Below are 20,980 nucleotides of genomic sequence, written 5' to 3'. Positions count from 1 at the left end.
ATCACCCAAATGTGTTGTCCACATTTTTGGCTCAGATAGTGAACTTAAAAACGAATAAAAGCCAAATCAGTCATCAAAATAAAACTACAAGTACAGTATTTCAATTTAGTATGTCGTTATTATCGAAAAAAATTAACACGAATCTGTCTTAATTATTCTAAATCCGTTTGTAATTTCAATTCAAAATGGCCACTAGGTGGGAACGGCAACTTTTAAAAATCTAATCCCCATTTCTATAGCAGTGTGTATTACGGCCTCCGTCCGAAGCAAAACAAAATGTAATTGAAAATAATTCAGATCTAAAAGTTCCAGTCAAGCTTTCGTTACACTTTTCTCAAGGTCAATTATAGCAGTGCTACCAATTTTTTTCTTATTGACAAAATTCAATATTTCGCATAAGTAGGTGTTAAAAACAAGAATGTTGTGCATACTATCAATATAACAGATTGTGTGCTAAAATATTTGTGAATTTTACTATTTGCACCACATTAGTTTGTCCGAAAAATTAATAACGTGTTCACATTTCAAAGTTTGATCAACTTTGTTGTGTTTATTATTCTGTTACATTTGAAGGTTAGCCGTATCTAACTCCCTCTAGCGGAACTAACCTCAACTCTGCGTTGGCGGAAGATGGCTGTCGTGCGCTGTGTTGCTCCGAATATTTACGGCACTTTTTAAAAGGTTTTACGTATTAAATCGTGACGATTGACTGAAAAGTGTCCCAAAAGTTCTTCACTCACATCTTAAAGTGTTGTTCTGTGATTTTTGTGATGTTTTGTTTTTGTTTTCACTTAAAAAAGTGCGGCAACAAGAGTGAAGCAACTAGTTTTGAGTGAGTGTTTTTAGGAATGCTGTGAACCCAAGTGGATTGTGCCCCTGTAACTGGTACTTGGAGTCGGACACGATGCATTTGGATCTCAAGGTCAGTATTTCGTTACTATACAAAAGTTTACGGAACTTAAAAGTTTGTTTACTTTAGAAAGCTCTACCGCGCATGTTCAGTAAACTTTACCTACACCATTCAAAATTCATTCCAAGTTTTATTTACGCTTATTGAAAGTTTTTTTACTTCATTAGTGTAATCTAAGAAATAGTTCGCTAACTAATTTAGGATGAAACACAAAACACTGGGTGTGTATTTAATTATAGGATTAAAAATAATAAAATTTACGAATTACTCGAGTAATATTATTTACTGAAACCAATTTTAATAATTTTCAGTGATACAATCTTAGATTATAACAATAATTACTAAAGCAAATATTATAATAACTATTTTTTCTGAACACATTTAATTGCTCAAACCAGCTTACAATTAATTTTTATTTTATTTTTATACGTTTCATTATAGCTGTTAGTTTTTATGTAAATAAATCGATTATATAAAAAAACAAACACAATGCTGTTATTCTTAACAGAATCATTCTTTGAGATTAAGAGTTGATTATAAAAATTAAATTTAGTTTTTAGTTGCAATTTGAAGAATAATCTATTAAATTAAAATAAGCAGCTAAAATAAGGAAAGTGTGATTGTCTTAAGAAATGTATTAAATAAAGTATAAAAGAACAACCCTGCTTCTAAGTCACCGTAACACCAAGACATCATCCATTGTGGTAAACAATGATCTACATATTTTTATAAATACTAATAGTAAAACTTTGCATTTTTCCACAGAACCCTTAGTATGAAGTCCTCAATACCCTTACAATTCCCTGAAATCAATCCAAGTACCCAGAAGTTTCATGAAAAAATATAGATCTTGGAATGGGTGTTGAAGCTAAAATTAAGTTGATAATTTAGTGTAGTTTAAATATTAGCAATAAATTAATATATTACATTTCTTATTTTTCATTGTTGTACAGTGTCTGTCATTAAAATAATTATTTGTAGAATCATTTAAAATGAAGTACTGAATTATTGATGTATTGTGATCATTCTACCAGATTTTTTATATAGTATATACTTATATTATCAAAAGAAAGTTAAGTTCTAAATAGAAAATAAACACATATCAATGTGCATATGGTACTATTATTTGTTAATAAACACTTGTTGGTAAGTGGTCACCATTGTCTGCGGACATTAGTTAGGCCGCTGTCCACTGAAAATGTCTGTGTGAAAGATAAGCTGTCCCAATGTATCAAAACATTTTGCAGTTTGAATAGTAAGGACATTAAATTTTAAATCAATATGAGCAACATGTCATGGTTTGGTTACCGTTTTAAGAAAAGATACTACATCGATTTAGTGTCCTAAGCCGGATTGATTATAATGCCTCACAGATATATAATTATATATACAAGTATACAAATCAATATAATGGAACAGAATTGATTTTCGATTGAAAAGTCTTTTTCAATCTTATAAACATTCTTCCAAGCTTCCCCAGTCATGATTAAAATTGCTTCTTTTTTGTTTGTGTGTCTGATTGTTTTTCTGGTTAACCTACCAAACAAGTTGATTCTCGACGCAGGCATATTGGATCTGTCATTAAAAAATTAAACTATTAAATAGAAAAAACAGTTACTTGATTATATTTATTATGGATAATATTGCAGTATTCGAAAACTCAATAAAATTCGAACGCATATCGTAAAAATGCAATTCCCAATAATAAGTATGCAACACACGATTCCCAATAAATCACGCATGCATTTCATGTGCGAATGTGATTGGTCGCTTTTTATGCAAAAACGAGACGCGACAATTGTCTTCGTGCATGAATATGGTAAGCGACACGATACTGTACTGAGAATTTAATTTGAATTTCATAATGTGTTTACAATTTAACTTCTTCACTGCACGTCCTGTGTCATAGCGATAAGTTTTGAAATGCCCATAATATGTAGAAAACACGAACTAATAGGCATTTATAAATATACTCATTGTAATGAATCGCTCATCATTCTGTAACGCGCGTCACCGTTACGATCCGTGTTGATATGTTGACCATATCGAAGCACCCCGGTCACCGTCCTCGTCGAACCCGTCGCTTACGACGAAGGGCTCGATGAGTGAATTAACCCATAGACACAGCCCATTGAGTTTCTCGCCGGATTTTCTCAGTGGGTCGCGTTCCGATCCGGTGGTCGATTCTGCGCAGCACTGCTCTTACTACGGTCAATGTTAGCAACTCTCCGGTTTGAACCCCGTGAGCTCACCTACACACGTTAGGGCGAAGCTGAAATATCCTCTCAAGGCTATCAGCATAGGTAGGAAAAAAAATCGAAGCAGAAGTGCGGAGTCGCATCATGGGCGCTGGGCCGCTACATTTGTATTAGTAGTGCTGGCCCAGCCCGTGCCGTCGTTCAGATGACAGACACCTCTGTGTCAAATCAGAAATGGTCAATTAGTTAGCGTTAACCGAGCCCTCGCCAGGATCGGTTCTCACGAACGGCGAAGTGTTTAATTGAATTAGAACGTCTAATTCGTGGCTAATGTGATCGCCGCCAGAATTTATGATGACTGATCACTTTATTGCTGAGGTCGTTCTGTAGTTTTTATTTCACGGTTTATAGAATTTAATAATATGTATCATCGCCTCGACTCCTGGCTCATAATTAGGTTTTAGAACCAGCTCCTTTTTGTGTTAGTTTAATTAAATAAATCTCCATAATGTTTCCAGCTCAGAAAGTGCATTCGTCTAATTATTCTTTTCATCTGATATGCGATCAGCGATATAAGAATTAGACCCTGGCGGTAGGGCCGCATACATATGCCGTCCTGACGCGTACCTCCGTCTTGTCAAGTAATGGACCAGTTGAACGTCGTAGTTTGAAAGACGATACAGTCACACAACAATATCGGCCTAGTGTATCATCACCCCATCTGTCTTGCAGGGTAAAACTAAATTTAAAAGCCATCTAGTACACTAACTGGAAAATGTGCAGCGGCGCTCTCTGATTATAATACTAGCGTAAGTACTGCAATGACATTTGGCATTGGACTTTACTTTGGCAAGTCCGTATCACAATACATGTTCGCTTGGGCACGTACTTACTGCGATCCCGCCTCCTGTCGCAAAACATGATGAGTTCCGGTTCGAAGGATGGGATACTTGTAATACTATAGGTACAATTGAGATTTCGATATCATATTAAACTACAAGATGCCACAGAAACATTCGGTCGTTGTATAACTATAAAAAAACTATATAGTAAACTTTATGAAATTCCATAATAAAAAATATATTTCCACAGTCACACAACTGTCAAACCTTGAGAGCCGCGGGTGCCGCAAATTTTATGTTATACTCGTAATAATTATATTATATATTCCTGAGTATAATAACAACATAACAATAAATTACAAACCCGATGCTGTATCAACGTATGAAATCGAGAACAGATTGAAAGCGTCATAAATTGTCGCTCGAATTTACATTTTCAGTGCGTCTCCGATAAGTGCGTCGTCGATTTATGTTAAATATGGTAAACAGAGCCGAGGACCACTCAGACCCGTGTAAACAAGACCCCAGGACTGAGAAAACACGAAAGCAGCCAAGTCAACTTCACGTCAACAATGTAACGATCAAAGTTATCAGAAATTGTAAACAGGAGTTGTAGCGGCTGGGCCCGCGCTCGCGTGCGAGACTTCACGTGCAACAACGGTCCTCCCAATTAAATGGAAAGACACACTTTTGGTGTTCATTTGCAAAACAAAATCGACGTATCTCGGACACGCGCCGACGGTTTCTTCTACGCCACAATTCATAGTTAATAATAACATTCGTTAAAAACGAAATAATCATGCGTTTCATTACTAATTTTGTCTTTAATTTTATACATATAAATAAAGAGTAGATGCGTAAAATAGTTTGTCTCGTGTCTTGGCGCGTGTGCTTGTCTTGTCTGCCGTGTACGATCTTTAGTGTTGATGTTTAAGTACACAATAAGATTTTTTTTATTAGTAAAACATGAAGTTCGAATTGTTGTCAATGAAAACAAGCCCGCTCATACAAAGACGGAATTGGAGGTGCCGTAAAGAGCTTAGGTAACGGAAGTGAGTGTTTTAATGAGCGTCGTGAAGATGTGTCAGACGTAACCAAACACTGGGCTGGAGACTGCGCAAATGTTGACCTGGGGACGGAGGAGGCGCTCCGTAAACACGGCGCTGACTCTCGCTCGGCTTCAGGTGGCTTATGCTGGCTTATTTGTTTTGCACAGATTACTAAACTCGAGGTGGGTGATGACCTTGCACTTCTGTGTCGTTTGTAACTACTGCTTTTATGACTAATGGTTAGTTTACTTGTTGATTCGTGTTACATACCTACGTTACGTACATACCGGATCGTACTGAAATTCTTCATAAAGCACGATGAATAAAATAAGTTAAGTCTTCCTAAGGTTTATTTAAAAAATGTTTATATGCTAAAATAATACAGTTTCATTTATATCTCATACATGTTGTCAGTTCGCAAAATCTAGATAGATACCAGTACATTTGACGCAGTCATCTACCAAACATTCCTTGATGTTGATCTTTTTGTGGGTGTGTAATTTGATTGATAATTGTATTGAAGATACTTTTTTGTAATTGAGTGATTACTGGTGGCCTGGAAGCCTTTCCAGTTTCAGTAGGTGGGCGAGGAGAGGCTCAGCCAGGAGGGGTGGGATTTGCTAACAGCTGCCCGAGCCCTTCCGAAGGAGACCTAACAACTGAAGAGCAGCTGCTTCACGAATTAATCTACTACCGAATCGGAATCGCGACCCGCTGAGAAGATGCGGCGAGAAACTCAGCGGGCTGATGTTTAGGTTAGGTTGCACGTCGAACTCTTTGTCGAGTTCGACGAGCACGGTTACCAAAGTCCCTAGGCCTGCTCCTAGTGTTAGAGCTAAAGGTGTCTTAGCCAAAGGTTGGATTAATTGGTTTATTGGTTGGACAAATTGGATCGAATGGATCTGTAAGGACGTACCTAAGGCGGCGGCAACGATCAGGCAATTATCATGACGCATAGTCTTATAGAAGTACCTTTCCGACGCTGACTGTATGCATTTCGGTTTGAAGGGTGGGGCAGCCGTTGTAACTATACTTGAGACCTTAGAACTTATATCTCAAGGTGGGTGGCGCATTCATGTCTATGGGCTCCAGTAACCACTTTACACCAGGTGGGCTGAGAGCTCTTCCAACCATCTAAGCAATAAATAAAAAGACTTCATGTGTGGGTTAATTTGAGATTCAGGTCGTCGTGTTGGTCAACATTCCTCTTGAACCACGGGGCTCCCACGGCTGTAAAAGCGGGATTGTAGGGATTGAAGGGTGTCTATGCAATCATTACACTCGCGTAAGTCATGACGGGCCTTATGCAAGTTTTGTAAAGTGTCGGCTTGTTCCGAAGAGACAATTTACTCCGCTTACACTGAATGGCTTACGCGGACTGATTTTATATGCGGGCAGAATGTTATGGATGCATCCAGGGTGACTCTCAGGAACTTGATTTTCCTGGCCCAGGGTATAGGCTGGCCGTGGAGGGTGATCGGGGGTGTGATATTTTACCTCCTAAAGCGCGACGAAATACGCTCTTAGTGTCCCCTTTGAAATAGCACTGCTGTGCTTTTCGCTGCGCCATTTTCGGAACCACTGTCCGAGCGCTCTGGAGCTTCCTCGCGGTTAGGGACTTGTTTCTACTCGAGTAGTACGCGGTTGTGTCGTCGGCGAATAAGGATAACTGGGTCTGCGGCGACCTTGGAATGTCGTTGATAAATAAATAGGAGCGGCGAATTGAAGATACTGATTCCATTACGTACCTACGAATTGTTTTAAACTTCCACGCCTACCCGCGATTAAGATTTTTTTAAGTAGCGGTTCGAAAACGCTATATACTTAGTCTGGCCATAAATAATGTAACAACTAAAAATAAAAATAAAATATATTGCAAATAACATTTATTACTTTTACAGTGTGTTAACTTAATACATAAATATAAAACAATGTAAAGTATAAAAAGCTTATTCGAAGAGGTCTCCATTGGCTTCAATACAGTCCTTTAAACGTTGAGGCCAGCTATCAACAGAAGCACGCACTCTTTCCATGCGAAAATTTTTCACTGTCAATCGTACGGATTGTTTTAGGGACTCCAAATTATCATGGCGTTTAGAGCAAGCCGTTCTCTCTAAAACTGACCATAAATCATAATCCAGCGGATTAAGATCGGGACTAGACGACGACCAGTCTTCAGCTCTGATGAAGTCCGAAACGTTCGTTTCCAACCAAGACTGCGTAGACCGAGCCTTATGACCTGGCGCCGAGTCTTGCTGGAAGGACCATTCTTGATTATTGAACATGGTGTTGTTAAGGGGCTTCACTACCTTCTCAAGAATGATATCTTGATACACTTGTGCCGATGTTTTGGTATCTTTTTCACAAAAGTATGGCTCAGTCACTCCTTCATAGCTAATACCCCACCAAACCATCACTGAAGTCGGATAGTGCCCACGTTGCACTCTGTCGACTAATTGGGAAGCTTCCTTAGAGCTTTGAGCATAAATACGGTCATTTTGTTTGTTAAAATGTTGCTCAATTGTAAAAAAATTCTCATCCGTAAACAAAATTTTTCTATGACCTCCCTTTGCGTACCGCTTCAGTAGTTGTTTCGATTTTACCACCCTATTCTCTTTTAAATTATCAGTTAAGAAATGACCAGTACGTCTCTTATAGGCTGCAAGTCCTAAGTCATCTTTTAAAATACGCGACATGGTTCTAGGTGCTATCTTTATCTCCCGAGATAAAATCTTTTGCTTTCGGACAAGATTTCTTCGAATTCTTTCCCTTACTGCTTTGACCACCTTTTTCGTACGAACACTACGTGGACGGCCAGATCTTTTTCTGTCACAAACAGAGGAGGTCTCATTGCACCTATTAATAGCCCGGTACACAAACATTTTACTAAATACCAAGCGTATGGAGAGTTTTAAAAATTGCATTTGGCTCCATACCTACTTTGTCTAATGCAATCACAGCGATTCGGTTCTCTTTATCACCCCACTCCATTTTAATATCGCAAAATATTGTACAATGTATTGGCGCCAAAATGAGAAAACTCAATATGCAATTATATAAAAATGACAGATTCCAAATTCAAATGTAATATTTTGTTTATTTTTAATTGTAACAGTATTTATGGCCAGACTAAGTATATAATAGTGTGTGTAATTGAAATAGAACTTCTCTATTTTTAATGAAATTATGTAAAATTAGTTTTAAAATTGAGAAGATTTGAGATTGATTTAAATGAAAACTGGAGAAAAAGATGTAGGATGTGAAGAAAAAACCCAAAATATAAGAGCAGTCATCGCCGCATTCCTCGATGGAAAATCCAATACACATGAGTGCGTGACCAGACAACGAAATATTTCTTGAATAACTAAAGCGGAGCTCGTGAGGAGCTTGCGCGGATAGTGGCGTGTCGACAGCCCTGGCGTTAGCGCGCTTTTGATCAAGAAAAATTGCCTTTTTCACAAAATTGATGTCGTCGTATTCGTGACGTAGTGTCCTTAAATTTGAGATATTTTCTGTTGAAAATCATAAATTAATGTAGTTTGCTCACCTCAGAGCTCGCAGCGGAGACGACCACGATTTCGTCACGTCCGCGGCTTATGACTTCTCCCCTAAGGATGCCTTTTGCGGCGAGCTTCTAATATATTTTTATGCGAGTGAGCTTTATCGGTTAAAGCAGACTGAATACATTCAGATGTAGATGAATAGCGCCGGCTAGTGTGGGTTCATCTCATAATATGAAAATGTAATATTCTGTATTACTATTATAATGTTATTGTATAACGTAATTGTGGGTAGGTCTACCACAAGGTGGACCAACGACTTATTGAGGCTCGTGGGAAACCGCTGGATACTGGCAGACGGGTCAGTGGACATCTGTGCGCTGAAAGAAAGATAGATAGATAGAGAGTATAACGCAGATAGCGGGCGACCCTAGAGACAGGGACCTCTGATTTTATTGGGACTTTAACTAGGTGTAAAATTCCTTTTTATGTAATGTTAGTTACAACATGATATCCTCTCGAATCTGTGCTCCTATCCGTCACATGCGTACATTTGATGATACTAACTCGAATTACGAATTGATAAATCGAAGTATGAGCTATAGATATGTCTCGAGTGTTCGGAGCGTCTGTCTTGTGTCAAACGGTAAGTATTTTTTTGATTCAATGATTTTAATGGAATTTTACTTGAATGGTTTTATTTTTCTGGCAATCGAGTGAGATCCGAATTTTTATTTAGTTTTATGTTTGTGGCATAATTAAGATCGATGACGCCTATTTTAATAAGAAAGCAAAATTCGCTTAATTTGCTCAGATGGGAAGAAATTTATATAATCACGGTTTCATTCGTAACGATCAAGACTCACAGACATTCGCTACACGAGTCACGAGACATCACTACTACCACCGCGACGCGTCACGCGCCCGCCGGCGTGCACTCGCATGGCACATCACGTAATTATACACGTCGCTTCATTACCGACCACTTTCACACTTTACTCATTCACTCTGTAAATAAAAGTAAGTCGAAATAAACTTTGATCTAATTGTCTGTGCGTTTGTGTGATCCTGATGGTCAATGGACGAACTGAACGGTATCAACGTATCGCTCAATGATACAATGAGCTCACTTTGAATACAATGTTCATTTCAATAAGGGCACAAAAATATGACACGAAAAATGATGTGCACTATCTATGCTACAAAAGTATAACTCCATATGTTACAGATATGACACGTATGCGCAGACACACTCTCGTAATCTCCATTGTTCACAGAGGTCATAAAACGAATATTTCATTACCGCTAAAAATTAGACAAAGATCTGAAATATAAATAAATAATAAAGCAGTGAAATGAACTCCCATGAGAGCCGCGCTAACTCTACAACGTTAGCGCGTTCAGTGCGGGTTGTTACTGCGCTCGTTGCCCAATCAGTAAGTGGATTGTGTTAAACTTTCGCGGCTTGTTCATTACAGACATTAGAAGGAGTGCACAATGCTAATATCTTTTTAAAATAATGCATTAAAGATACGTTGAATCAATAAAGAAAACATTACACACACTACCATTTATTTGACACACACACGCATGCATACTATTTGCTTATTGTCAAACTTTTCTTACTGCATAAAGTCCATGGTCAAATTGAGAATAGATTAAATATTGTTTGTCTTTGTTAATATTTGTCTAAAGTGTAGTTTTGGCGAAATCTGTGATTATAGAAGTATAATAAATAGTCTTTGACAATATAAACCATAATAATGTTCAAACTTATAATTTCAATTAATTTTATTATAGTCGAATTTCGACTACTGCGGGACCACTAGTTAAGTATGAATGTTACAGTGAAATGGCTCTCCAGCGCTACGTAACGCGCTACGTCAACGCATCGTTCGCGCGCCGAACAATAACAGAGAACAAATTTATCGGCAAAACTATACTTTACGAGCTCCACCAAAAACCCTTTGTTGGGAAAATGATCTCCACAGTTTTTATTGTAAGCGATCGTCCTTAAACTCCATGAAATAAAGAACAAAATTGCATCTCTCTAAACAAGTGTTCATTTCACGCGTGTCTAAAGTAATAAGCAGAATAAATCCAAATGAATCGAGCGGAGACAAACAAACTTTATACCGAATGTGATTGTTATAAAGTCGCATGTTGTTTGCCGCCCGTTATTATTATTGTGTACTTAGTTGAGGGGGTCGCGAGAGCAAATAGCATGTTGCAGCCCCGTGCGCTTATTTATTGCAGACTTAGTGTTTCGGGGGATTACGAAAGTGTATTGATGCAAAACTTTATATAATTTACGGTCGCGATTACCGGATTATATTATGGACATTCCTGTTCCTGTGCGGGGACGACAATTCTCTCTACACGTTGGCTCCTTACTAAATTAACAGATTAATAAAATGGGCACTTTTTGATTAATGGTATTTTATAGATATTTATTCTAGCTACTTTCTCATTTTTACAATATAATAAGCCAAAATTTTATTATTAATTTAAGTTCGATTTCAATGTTGGTCAGGCATTTTCAATCGTGGTAGACACTGTTTTGACAAGTATTACGTATGCCGTGGATTGCACCTCGGACCGGATCGAACCATTTTAAACAATTGTATATTTATTTTACAGATATTCCCAAACATCTTGTAGAATGAAAGATACATATTGACGTTAGTTATCATAACATTCTAATGTCGCCAAATGACGCTTCATTCGTGTCCGTGAGCACGGAATTGTTAAACAAATAGAACAGACGTGAGATTAAATCTCATAAGTAGTTTTGATTACGAATAAAATATATTTGAGCAGTACGAAGTCACTCGGCAACAATTACCTACTGTCGACCCTTGAGTAAATTTCTAATTTGAACGAACAATGTAAACGTAATAGAAAATTCTTTTTAAAACAAAGGGCCTTTAATTTTTCTGAAGGAATAACAATATTTGTAAGAATTGAGTCGTTTCAGACGAAGGCAAGCGCAGGGGCGTCCGAGGCGGCTAATTGTCCTGTCGGCGCGGCGTGGCGGCGTGGCGGCGTGGCGGCGTGGCGCGGGCCCCTAGTCCCTGCTCGCTGGGCGCCGGATATTGCTCTCCGAATGTATTTTTCCTTTCTTGTCTGTTCGTGTCTACAACGTTATAATACTGTATAGAGGAACTGTGATTTTCACAGGATCGCCAATTTTGTCAATTCTATTATTTATTATCGCGAATAAACGATTGATTTCAGGAATTGCCCACGTGCTTGGAAGATTTCAATAAAGTTCCGTTCACGGTGTTGTTTAGCGGTTTTAAAATGTATTTCCTGACGCTGGGCTGGAAGTTTTTCGGTCTATTTTTTTATAGATTAGCAGGAGTGTCTGCACATTTGACCGCCTACGTCCTTATGGATCCATCAGATGCAATAACCTTTGCATTAGACGCCTTCAGCTTAAACACTAGGAGGAGGCGTAGGGACTCCGGTAACCGTACTCGTCGAACTCTACAAAAAGCTCGACGTGCAATATAACCCATGCATCATCCCGCTAAGTTTCTCGCGATTCCGATCTGGTGGAAGATTAATTCGCGAAGAGCTGCTCTTGAGTTTTTAGGTCTCCTTCGGAGGCACTCGGGCAGCTGATAGCAAATCCTACCCCTCCTGGCTGAGCCTTTGCTCGCCCACCTGTCCTGGAAAAGCTAGAGAGGCCTCCGGGATACCAGTAATCCTGCATTCATAAAAAAATCATTCGACCGGCATTCACAGAAGTATCATTGCTCGAATGAGCTAACGAGCTCACTCAGGGCTCACCTGGTGTGAGGTGGTTCTGGAGCCCTTAGACATCCCGACCTGTTGTCCATTCTCCAGTGAATCACTTAGAGGCCTTTTAAGACACTGACCGAAAGATCTCACCCCTTCGTGCTACTCTAAGCTAATTGTTGATGAAGATGCCATCAGAACAAAATATACAAAAAAAAAAACTGGATTAGAGATTCATCTTATGATTTCTGCCTATTTTATGAAATTGTACAGCACTACCAATGATTTTCGATAAACAGCTGTTAAATATTAAAAATCTAGCAAGATTAACCGATGATCAGAAATCCCACTTACTGCCAGTCTGAACGGAGGCTTTATCATTAACCTGTTTATTTGTGTTAAAGTCCACGGTTCCCAAAGTAATCCCAAAGTCCGTTCACGGTCTATACTCATAATAATATAGGCAAATTACTTTAGCCACATTCATTTAGCAGCGCGTAATCCAATTCCATTCATTCTTAATATTGATTACATTATTGTTTCTCTCTATTTTTGTATTGTACACTTTTCCAAGTCCAGCATGTATCCTGTTGCTATCGTTCGTGTTGCGAATATATTTGGAAGACAGACACATTATAGTTACGATGTTGTTAAATGCATGAATTCATCATTTATTCGTAATCAGCTCATAATTAGTAAACACATGAATGGATCTTGTTCAGTAATATATCAGCAATTCGTCAATATAAAGCCGTACAACCCAATTTGATTTCGAAATAACTACATTGTATAACTGCAGGTCGCACGTTTGCAGCAGACACATAACTAACTTCATTCTTAACGACATAAAATTCAAAATCCATTATCTAGACGCGTTGTAGATACAAACATCCGTCACATTTGAAGCCCGTGGTTCTTGAAAACCGAACTGTTGAATACTGCACTCGGACGTTACATAAAACGAACTGTATCACGATATAGCCAGAGTTGACTTTCGCCTGCGCGTTTTCGCCTTTCGAATAGCTTACGGTATTACAATATGGCCTTTGGCCCGAGATAGCGGCGAGGCTTCGAACAAGGCTCGCTCTGTGATGCTTTAGATAAAGGTAATTATTAACTCGGATAAAATCTCTACTATAAATCTTAAGGACTGATTAAGCAGCCATGTAAGTTGTGCCGGTTCTGGACGGTGCAGAATCCTTATTTGAAATCATTTACTTTCTCAACGATGTATCCGGATTTATATCTACGTAGAGGAGGAGCTCGAGGGGTCTCGCTCCGACGTGAAATCGGCAAGAGGCCACAGCTATCGCAGTGTGGACGCCATCCGTCCACCCTCGCGAGATGAGCTCGAAGGCAAGATTGCTTTGGAAAATTTGAGTGGACGTGGGTATTTACGCATACTAGTGAATTTAGTTAAGGGTCGACGGCGATTGTTGCCGAGTGACTTCGTACTGCTCAAATATATTTTATGCGTAACTAAAACTACTTATGAGATTTAATCTCGCGTTTATTCTATTTATTTAACTATTCCGTGCTCAAGGACACGACTAAAGTGTCATTTGGTGACATTGGAATGTTGTGATAAATAACGTAAATAAAAGGAAATAAAAAGACGAAAATAAACACGAAATAATACAGAATTAGTAATTATAATTATCGGGAGTAATACTGTGTTTTATTTGGTTTCGTTTTTTCATGCTCAATACGACAAGGAGCTATCAAAAGAAAAAGAGTTTTTATTTCATTGTTTTGAGCGTCGCGCGTGATAGAACAAATCAGTGTGATTGAATAAATTGAAAATCATAGTCGATATTTATTTATCAAAAAGAAGCAAACACACTTCGAATATCTTCATTTCGCGTCTAAAGCCGGCATAACAGGAAAAACGAAAAGGCAATGTCTCAACATTTGAAATTAAAGAATAATTTCCAGTCGACCCCGCAGCCCGCCGCGCCGGGGGCGGAGGCGCGGCGGACTCTTCATTAGCGAACTCTTCACAGCTCAGACCTTCGCAGGCGGGAGCTACATCTTTGCGTTGAACTAGTGCGACACAACCACACAACGAATGCCCTCTGTGAGTGTACAATGTTTCGGGCGTTTCTTTATTATTTCATTCTGCACGAATCATTAGAGCTGTCGAGAGCTTCGTGCTGTATTTATCGGCATGGTTCCCGTACTTATTTCAACTGAAAATGTTAAAATAACTAATTAAATTGTAGGCCGAGTTTTATGAAATTTACTTTTGTATTTTGACAAGAATTATAAAATGGTTTTTATTCTAAACAGCCGTGAAAAACTAGTCACATACACGCACACGTTAATCTAAATATAAGACAATGAATCCTGCGAATGACATTCCGGAGGCAGACAGAGACGTCGGATCCGACGCGTCTCATTGACTAATGTTCGGGCCCCATTAGAATATCTAGTCGAAACATTGTGGCGCCCTCGATTTATAAATATACTCATCAGGGTTGCCAGACTTTGCCTCGGCTGCCACTAAATGAGTATCACGTAAAGGAGAAATAGACGAACATTTTATCATATGTGTTGGCAAGGAAGAGGAGGCCAGCAATGGTGTAGAAAAATGAACGTTTTATTATTTTTGTTTTGGATTGTATTTTAAAATAACGGCTGTGACGATGCACAGGTACCTTTTTTTTTATTGCCCTTGTAGACAGACGAGCATACGGCCCACCTGATGGTGAGTGGTTACCGTCGCCCATGGACTTCAGCAATGCCAGGGGCAGAGCCAAGCCGCTGCCTACCAACCTACACTGGTGTTATGCGTAACCTTGTAGCGATTGAAGTGTGTGCGGTGGCAGTGGTGCTGCGTTACCGCGTGTTGTTTTGTTGCTAGTACTGTGCGCATACACATAGGTAGATTTCCAATTACAGAGCATAATGCGACTCAGTGACGCACAATGCCGAATTGCGCTGAAGCTTAATTGGAATGTGAATTTATTTTCAAATGCATCAGCAGAGTGCGCTAAGTTAGCACAGTTTTAATTAACATTGATTATCCCTAAGAAACTACGACGAAACGAAAGCCTTACAATTTTTTTCAACATTAAATAATATTACTAACGATAATATAAACAAGATTTCGATCAATGCCAACTTAAAGAAAAAACACTTGTCAATTTTCTGTCACTGAGTCGGTATCGATTGCGAGTATCACGCGAGAGCAGTACTTTTGAGAGTGCACGATTGTGCTCGATCGTGGAACATTCAACGTTGAGCATTATGCCGCATAATGCGCTCTTGTGCTGTCATTGGAAAACTACCGTAATATGTATACATTAGAAATCATACATCATCATCATGATCGTCACCATACCTGAAGTCTTCATTTTATTTATAAAAGCAACATTGATCATTGTTTTTCTTGTTTTCACTGAGTAGATTTATTATGCGAATGTTGTGGTCGCGAACATTTGAAGTTTTCTTGAATTTAACAACGCTATTCTGGTGCTTGCAAGATTTCTTCTAATGAAGTTTCTTCGATTACATCGATTTGAAAGTGTTATAAAAACTAAAATGAAAATAGGTTGCTTTCTGACTGATTATTTAGTAGGATGGTTTGAATTGCGTACGTCATCTATGTACGTGTATTCTGGCAACATCGGTAACAACGAAACGAAAACCCGTGACATAGGTAGACTCGGCTTGGGGAAGAGTTTTAGTGAGCGCGACAAAGCTCGCGGGGGGCGGGAGGATACTTCTGAAATGTAATTGTTCAAGATGACGTGTGTTATTTTAATATTGCCGTTGCGGCTGCCATTACATTTCTCAACATTGTTATTCTAAACGGTAATCTAGAAATATGTATATTTTTTTAGTTTCATAGACTTTTGTCACATGTTTAAGATTTTAAATGGTTCAGACACGTTTGTTTTCTTCTAAATTTAATCTAATTATTCATGGATTAAAGTAGCCTAAGTGTACGTGTGTTGATATTACAGCACAGACGGCATTTGAGCACCCAGTCAGTTGTTTACGGTACACATCTAAATGTGTTTGTGATTACTAAATAGGTACTGTATGTACAAAACTTCACGTGGATGTTATTCTGTAGGACGTGTCACATTACTCCTCGAGCCGACGCGACGTATTGTCTGTCCGCCCCGTGGTGCCCGTGGTCCGGACTCTATGCGCCGCCGCCGCCGCCGCCTCCGCCGACCGTGTTGATACTCGTAGGGTGCCGTGTGTACATTCACTTATCGAATGTTTGCACTTGATTCCTGTTAGCAACGTCTCCTAGTTTACTTTACAGCTACGCACTGATAAAACAGCTTCCACCCACACATATCCTCTTGTTAGTTTCTCTTTGAACCGATTGAAATAGTTCTTTCGATATGTTTTTTCTTTTTTGAAACGGCCATTAAATCTTAAGTGATCATCATCGCCCGTAGATACTGCAAATCCCAAGGCTATATTACAATTTACAACTAAAATCTATTGACGTTAAGTTTCTTTGCACACAAAAGGAATTAACCCATGAATGTTATTCTTATTCCTAATCTGATTAATGTACATTTACATGATGTTTACAAGTAGGAGTAGAACTACTCAGATCACTCTAACGTTATCAGAGACAATGCGACACCCGTCATGTAGCCAGTGACTAGTTCCGAGGCACTCGACTAGTCCGACGCGACGTTAACTTATCTGTAGCATCGACTCATAACTCAACGGCTTACGCATTGATGCTCCTCGCTGACAAATCCACTGTTTCTAAATAACGGTACTGTTAATGGACAAGTATACATACTTATTTGACAGCTGTCAAATAGAGAAAAAATAATTGAGGCACTCTGATGTATGGTGCCTCTGTGGATCTGTAATATTACATGTACATATATAAAACAGTTATTGAAACATAAAGAATCGAAGCCGTTGTGGCCTGTGGGATAAGACGCCAAGTGCAATTGTATCTAGCGATGCACCGGTGTTCGAATCCCGCAGGCGGGTAAAAATTTTCCAAATGAAATACGTACTCAATAAATGATCATAATTGACTTTTACGGTGAAGGAATAACATCGTGTAATAAAAATCAAACCTGCAAAATTATAATTTGCGTAATTACTGGTGGTAGGAGGACCTGTTGTGAGTCCGCGCGGGTAGGTACCACCAACCTACCTATTTCTGCCGTGAAGCAGTAATGCGTTTCGGTTTGAAGGGCGGGAAGGCGTTGTGCTGATAACTGAGACTTAGAACTCATGTCTCATGGTTGGTGGCGGCATTTACATTGTTGATGTCTTTGGGCTACGGTCACCACTTAAGACCAGCTAGGCTGTGAGCTCGTCTACCCATCTTAACAATGAATAAAAATTGTATCCAGGCAGCCGCAGCATTATGCTTAAAAATATATTTGTTTAGGAATAAGGATTTATTGGGTCACAGCCGATATGCTGAATTTGCTAATTGTTATTGGAAGAACTGCTCCAGCGTGACATGAGTCCTCCACGTGGCGTGATGTCCTCGCAGTGGCCAGGCGTCGCGTCGGTCCGCGGTCTAACGCGTCAGTCCGGGAGGCGGGAGTGCGAGTTTGATGGGTTCCGTTGTTATGACGCATGACGGCGGGTTCATGAATTATTTAAACGCGGCCGGATGAATATGATAAGTACGAGTCCTCGTGTAACTTACATCTGATAAGGGTAAAATTCAAAGCTATTTCTGCCATAAAACAGCTCGTGGGTGTTTCGGCGGGCGTGGCGACTAGATGCCCGGGATTACGCCGCGCCCGGGATATACCGGTAGCTATACGATCGACTTGACGAGTTGCTTCGTGTGCCGATCGACTGGTACATTTACGGGTGTTTTAGTTTGTTGTAAGTTTTTTTATACTTTCACTGCACAAATAAATGAACTTTAAAATAATTTATATTTTATGGTATTATCATCATTACCTCCGTTATAAGATGCTCTAAACAACACAACGTTAATTAATACGTACTTATTAAAAATACTAAACACAGAAAAAGAGCTGAGAACGTTAGTTAATTACCCCAGTAATTACTTCATAATAATATACAGGTTATTTTGTGATTATTGTTGTTTAAAAATATCAACGCGTGAACAGACTCTTAGCAAAACCCTAAATTCAATGACTACTGACAACATTCCTTTTAGATAATAAGTCCATTAGAACCCTCCTAAGTAAAGTACAAAAAACCGAACCCAAATATGTCCGCGTCAATATTAGGGACACATGGTCTCCCTGTGACCGGTGCTTTATCTTATCTGACGGGTTCGTCACCGTATCCGTCTTGCTCTGAGTGCAGTCTGTAAGGTTTGTTTTGAAACTCAGTTGTTGGTAGAAATGTTGGAAATAAATAAATAGAAGTGTTAAAACGCTACATATTTTTATATTCTCATGACTGTACATACTAATAATCATGTCTGACCAGCGAGTCAGAGGGACACCTGTAACAGTAATGAATGCTAGTCGATCTTTCGATGGTCTTTTTTATGTTCTTTGAAGGCAGAAGAGCATAAGGATCAAGTCATAGCGAGCGGTTAACAAAGCTACAGACAGCGCGATGCCAGTTCGCAGAGCTGAGACACTGCCTACCGCAATAGCGCTTCCAAAAAACTTTTCCACACTTCGTTCGGGAACACTAGAAGAGAGTTCATTCCAGAGCCGGATAATACAAGGCAAAAATCATATCTGGAAACACCGGCACTAAATGAGCGCAGTGGTTTCTGGTAGTAGAAACAATTTCTCAGAACAGGGGCGCTACAAACACCTAGGGGTGGTGAACGTATAAAACTAAACGAAGAGAAGTCCCTGAATAGACCCGGTAGTATCATCTTCAGAGACTATTTGCAACCTCTAGGTCTATTGAGCAACTTCTTATTTTAGACTTCTGCTTTACAACGCATAACTCCAGCCTCCAAGTACCAACTTTGTACCATTCCAACTACCATTTTATTCGTTACAGAAAATGGCCACTTGAATTTTCACAAATCGTTCGGAATCTCTACAGAGAGACTTCAGTTGTCTCTGTCTTTTGTACTGAATGTTCCGTGGAGAGTTATTTGAGATGATCTGTCATCACAACTTTACAATGAGAGTTCATCCTTTACTACCTTTGCGGCAGGAAGCGGCTTCCCTGTGCTCCGGGGTTATTTGGCGTCCATGAGCGACGGTACCCACTCACCATTAGTTCGGCCGTACGCTCGTCTGCCTATAGGGAAAATAAAAAATAACAAAACCTAGAACCACAGCCTTCAACCACAGTGCATTTTTAGAGATATTTTTTTTCACGTATCATCTGGCTTTGGAATTAATTTCTCTCCAAGGGTTTCCGGAACGCTATGACATGTCTTTCTTCAAACGAGGTTCGTGGAAAGTACTCAGGGATAGGCACAACTTAGCTGTGCATCTGGCATCGGTGACCTTCATTAGCGACGGTAACCATTAGACGGGCCGTATGCTACTCTTGTAGGGTATACGACGGAAGGAAGATCTTCCACCGAGCGGGTGATATTGCTCGGTAGACCGACAGTCCAAATGTTGTAGTTCGGAACTTCAGAGATTCAGGCATTTGTCAAATATCTTGTGTTTTATGATGGCTACCGCCACACTCTGATTATAATGGCTATGAATAAATAAAAAGATGCTGGTAGCAGCACACCTTTTAGTGTCTGAAATAAGAAATAAAAATTAATGTCATAGTCATCATGTAACATATATATCATGAAAGCCTCTGCTGGTTTCTAGACAATTACAGTAGCAAAAATAAGAAACCGCTATTAATTATATGACCTAGAGCTATTCTTAAGGACTGTTGAGAATGTAGACCACAATTCCGCAATTTTATCAACATGGGTTGAATCCAATACAAGAAGCTGCTCATCGACCTGCCTGGAAAACATGTACTCATAAAGCACTTATTATATTTATATTAGGTCCTACATACGAAATTGCCATGAATAAGCAGAAAGTTAAAGCCACTTCCCCTTTTCTTCCCCAAATATTTTTGCCTGTCAAGAAGTTTTCCAATCTTTGGAAAAATCGAAGTCTGTCGACGCAAGGTCTGACGAGTACGGTGTATAATGGAAAACTCCCAACCCCAGTTTTTGTAGCCAGAGACCGTCTGTTGTACCGTATGAGATCGAGTGTAGTTGCAGCGGGGACGATCGTTAACTGAGGCTGGAGGGAGATGTGTCCAGCGCCTCACAGTATACGTCCGCAGTGCTGCAATGCTGGTGTCAGTTGGCAAGAAGTTGTGATGAAATAAACCGGTACTAGACCGCCAAACAATGACCAAAACTTTTTAGGTATAAGTTTTCGTTTGTAGCATCGCTAGGTGGTGCACCAAGGTCTAATAAACATGAGGACCATTTACAAATTTAAAAAAGAATCCACATTTCATCGCAAGTGACAAGGCAGTTCAAAATACCTTCATTTCTGTATCTATTAAGCATTGTAAGTTATGCACTAACGCGGTCGTCGCGCCGGCCATCTTTCAGTTCGTGCGGCACCCACTTATCAAGTTTTCTACCTTGCCTTGGACTCAAATGGTCGTTGTTGACTTCAGTTTTCGGGCGACCACAGGGTTCACTTTTTAGATCAAAATTTCCATATCGGAAGCGTTCAAATCAATAACGAGTCGTGCGTTCGTTGATAGCGCTTACTCCGTACACGTCATTAATGCTGTGAGACATTCTGCTGAATTACAACGGCGACGGAACTCGTATTCCATAATTACTCGTATTTTTATC

At 39.4% G+C, this 20,980-nt stretch overlaps 1 protein-coding gene across 1 annotated transcript in view; it reads left to right on the top strand.

Annotated features, from left to right (window-relative positions):
* Positions 1–600: 600 nt before the first annotated feature.
* Positions 601–20,980, top strand: part of LOC114253462 (uncharacterized) — a 562,226-nt gene continuing 541,846 nt past the window's right edge. Inside the window, exon 1 of the mRNA XM_089739603.1 lies at positions 601–922. The gene's annotated coding sequence lies outside the window, so the exon portion shown is untranslated. The remainder of the gene's footprint in view (positions 923–20,980) is intronic.

Source organism: Bombyx mandarina, chromosome A1 (assembly GCF_030267445.1).
Source record: "Bombyx mandarina strain Sakado chromosome A1, ASM3026744v2".
In the NCBI taxonomy this organism is placed as follows: Eukaryota; Metazoa; Arthropoda; class Insecta; order Lepidoptera; family Bombycidae; genus Bombyx; species Bombyx mandarina.
The sequence above is the reverse complement of the archived record's forward strand: the minus strand, read 5'-3'. Positions and strand labels throughout refer to the sequence as shown.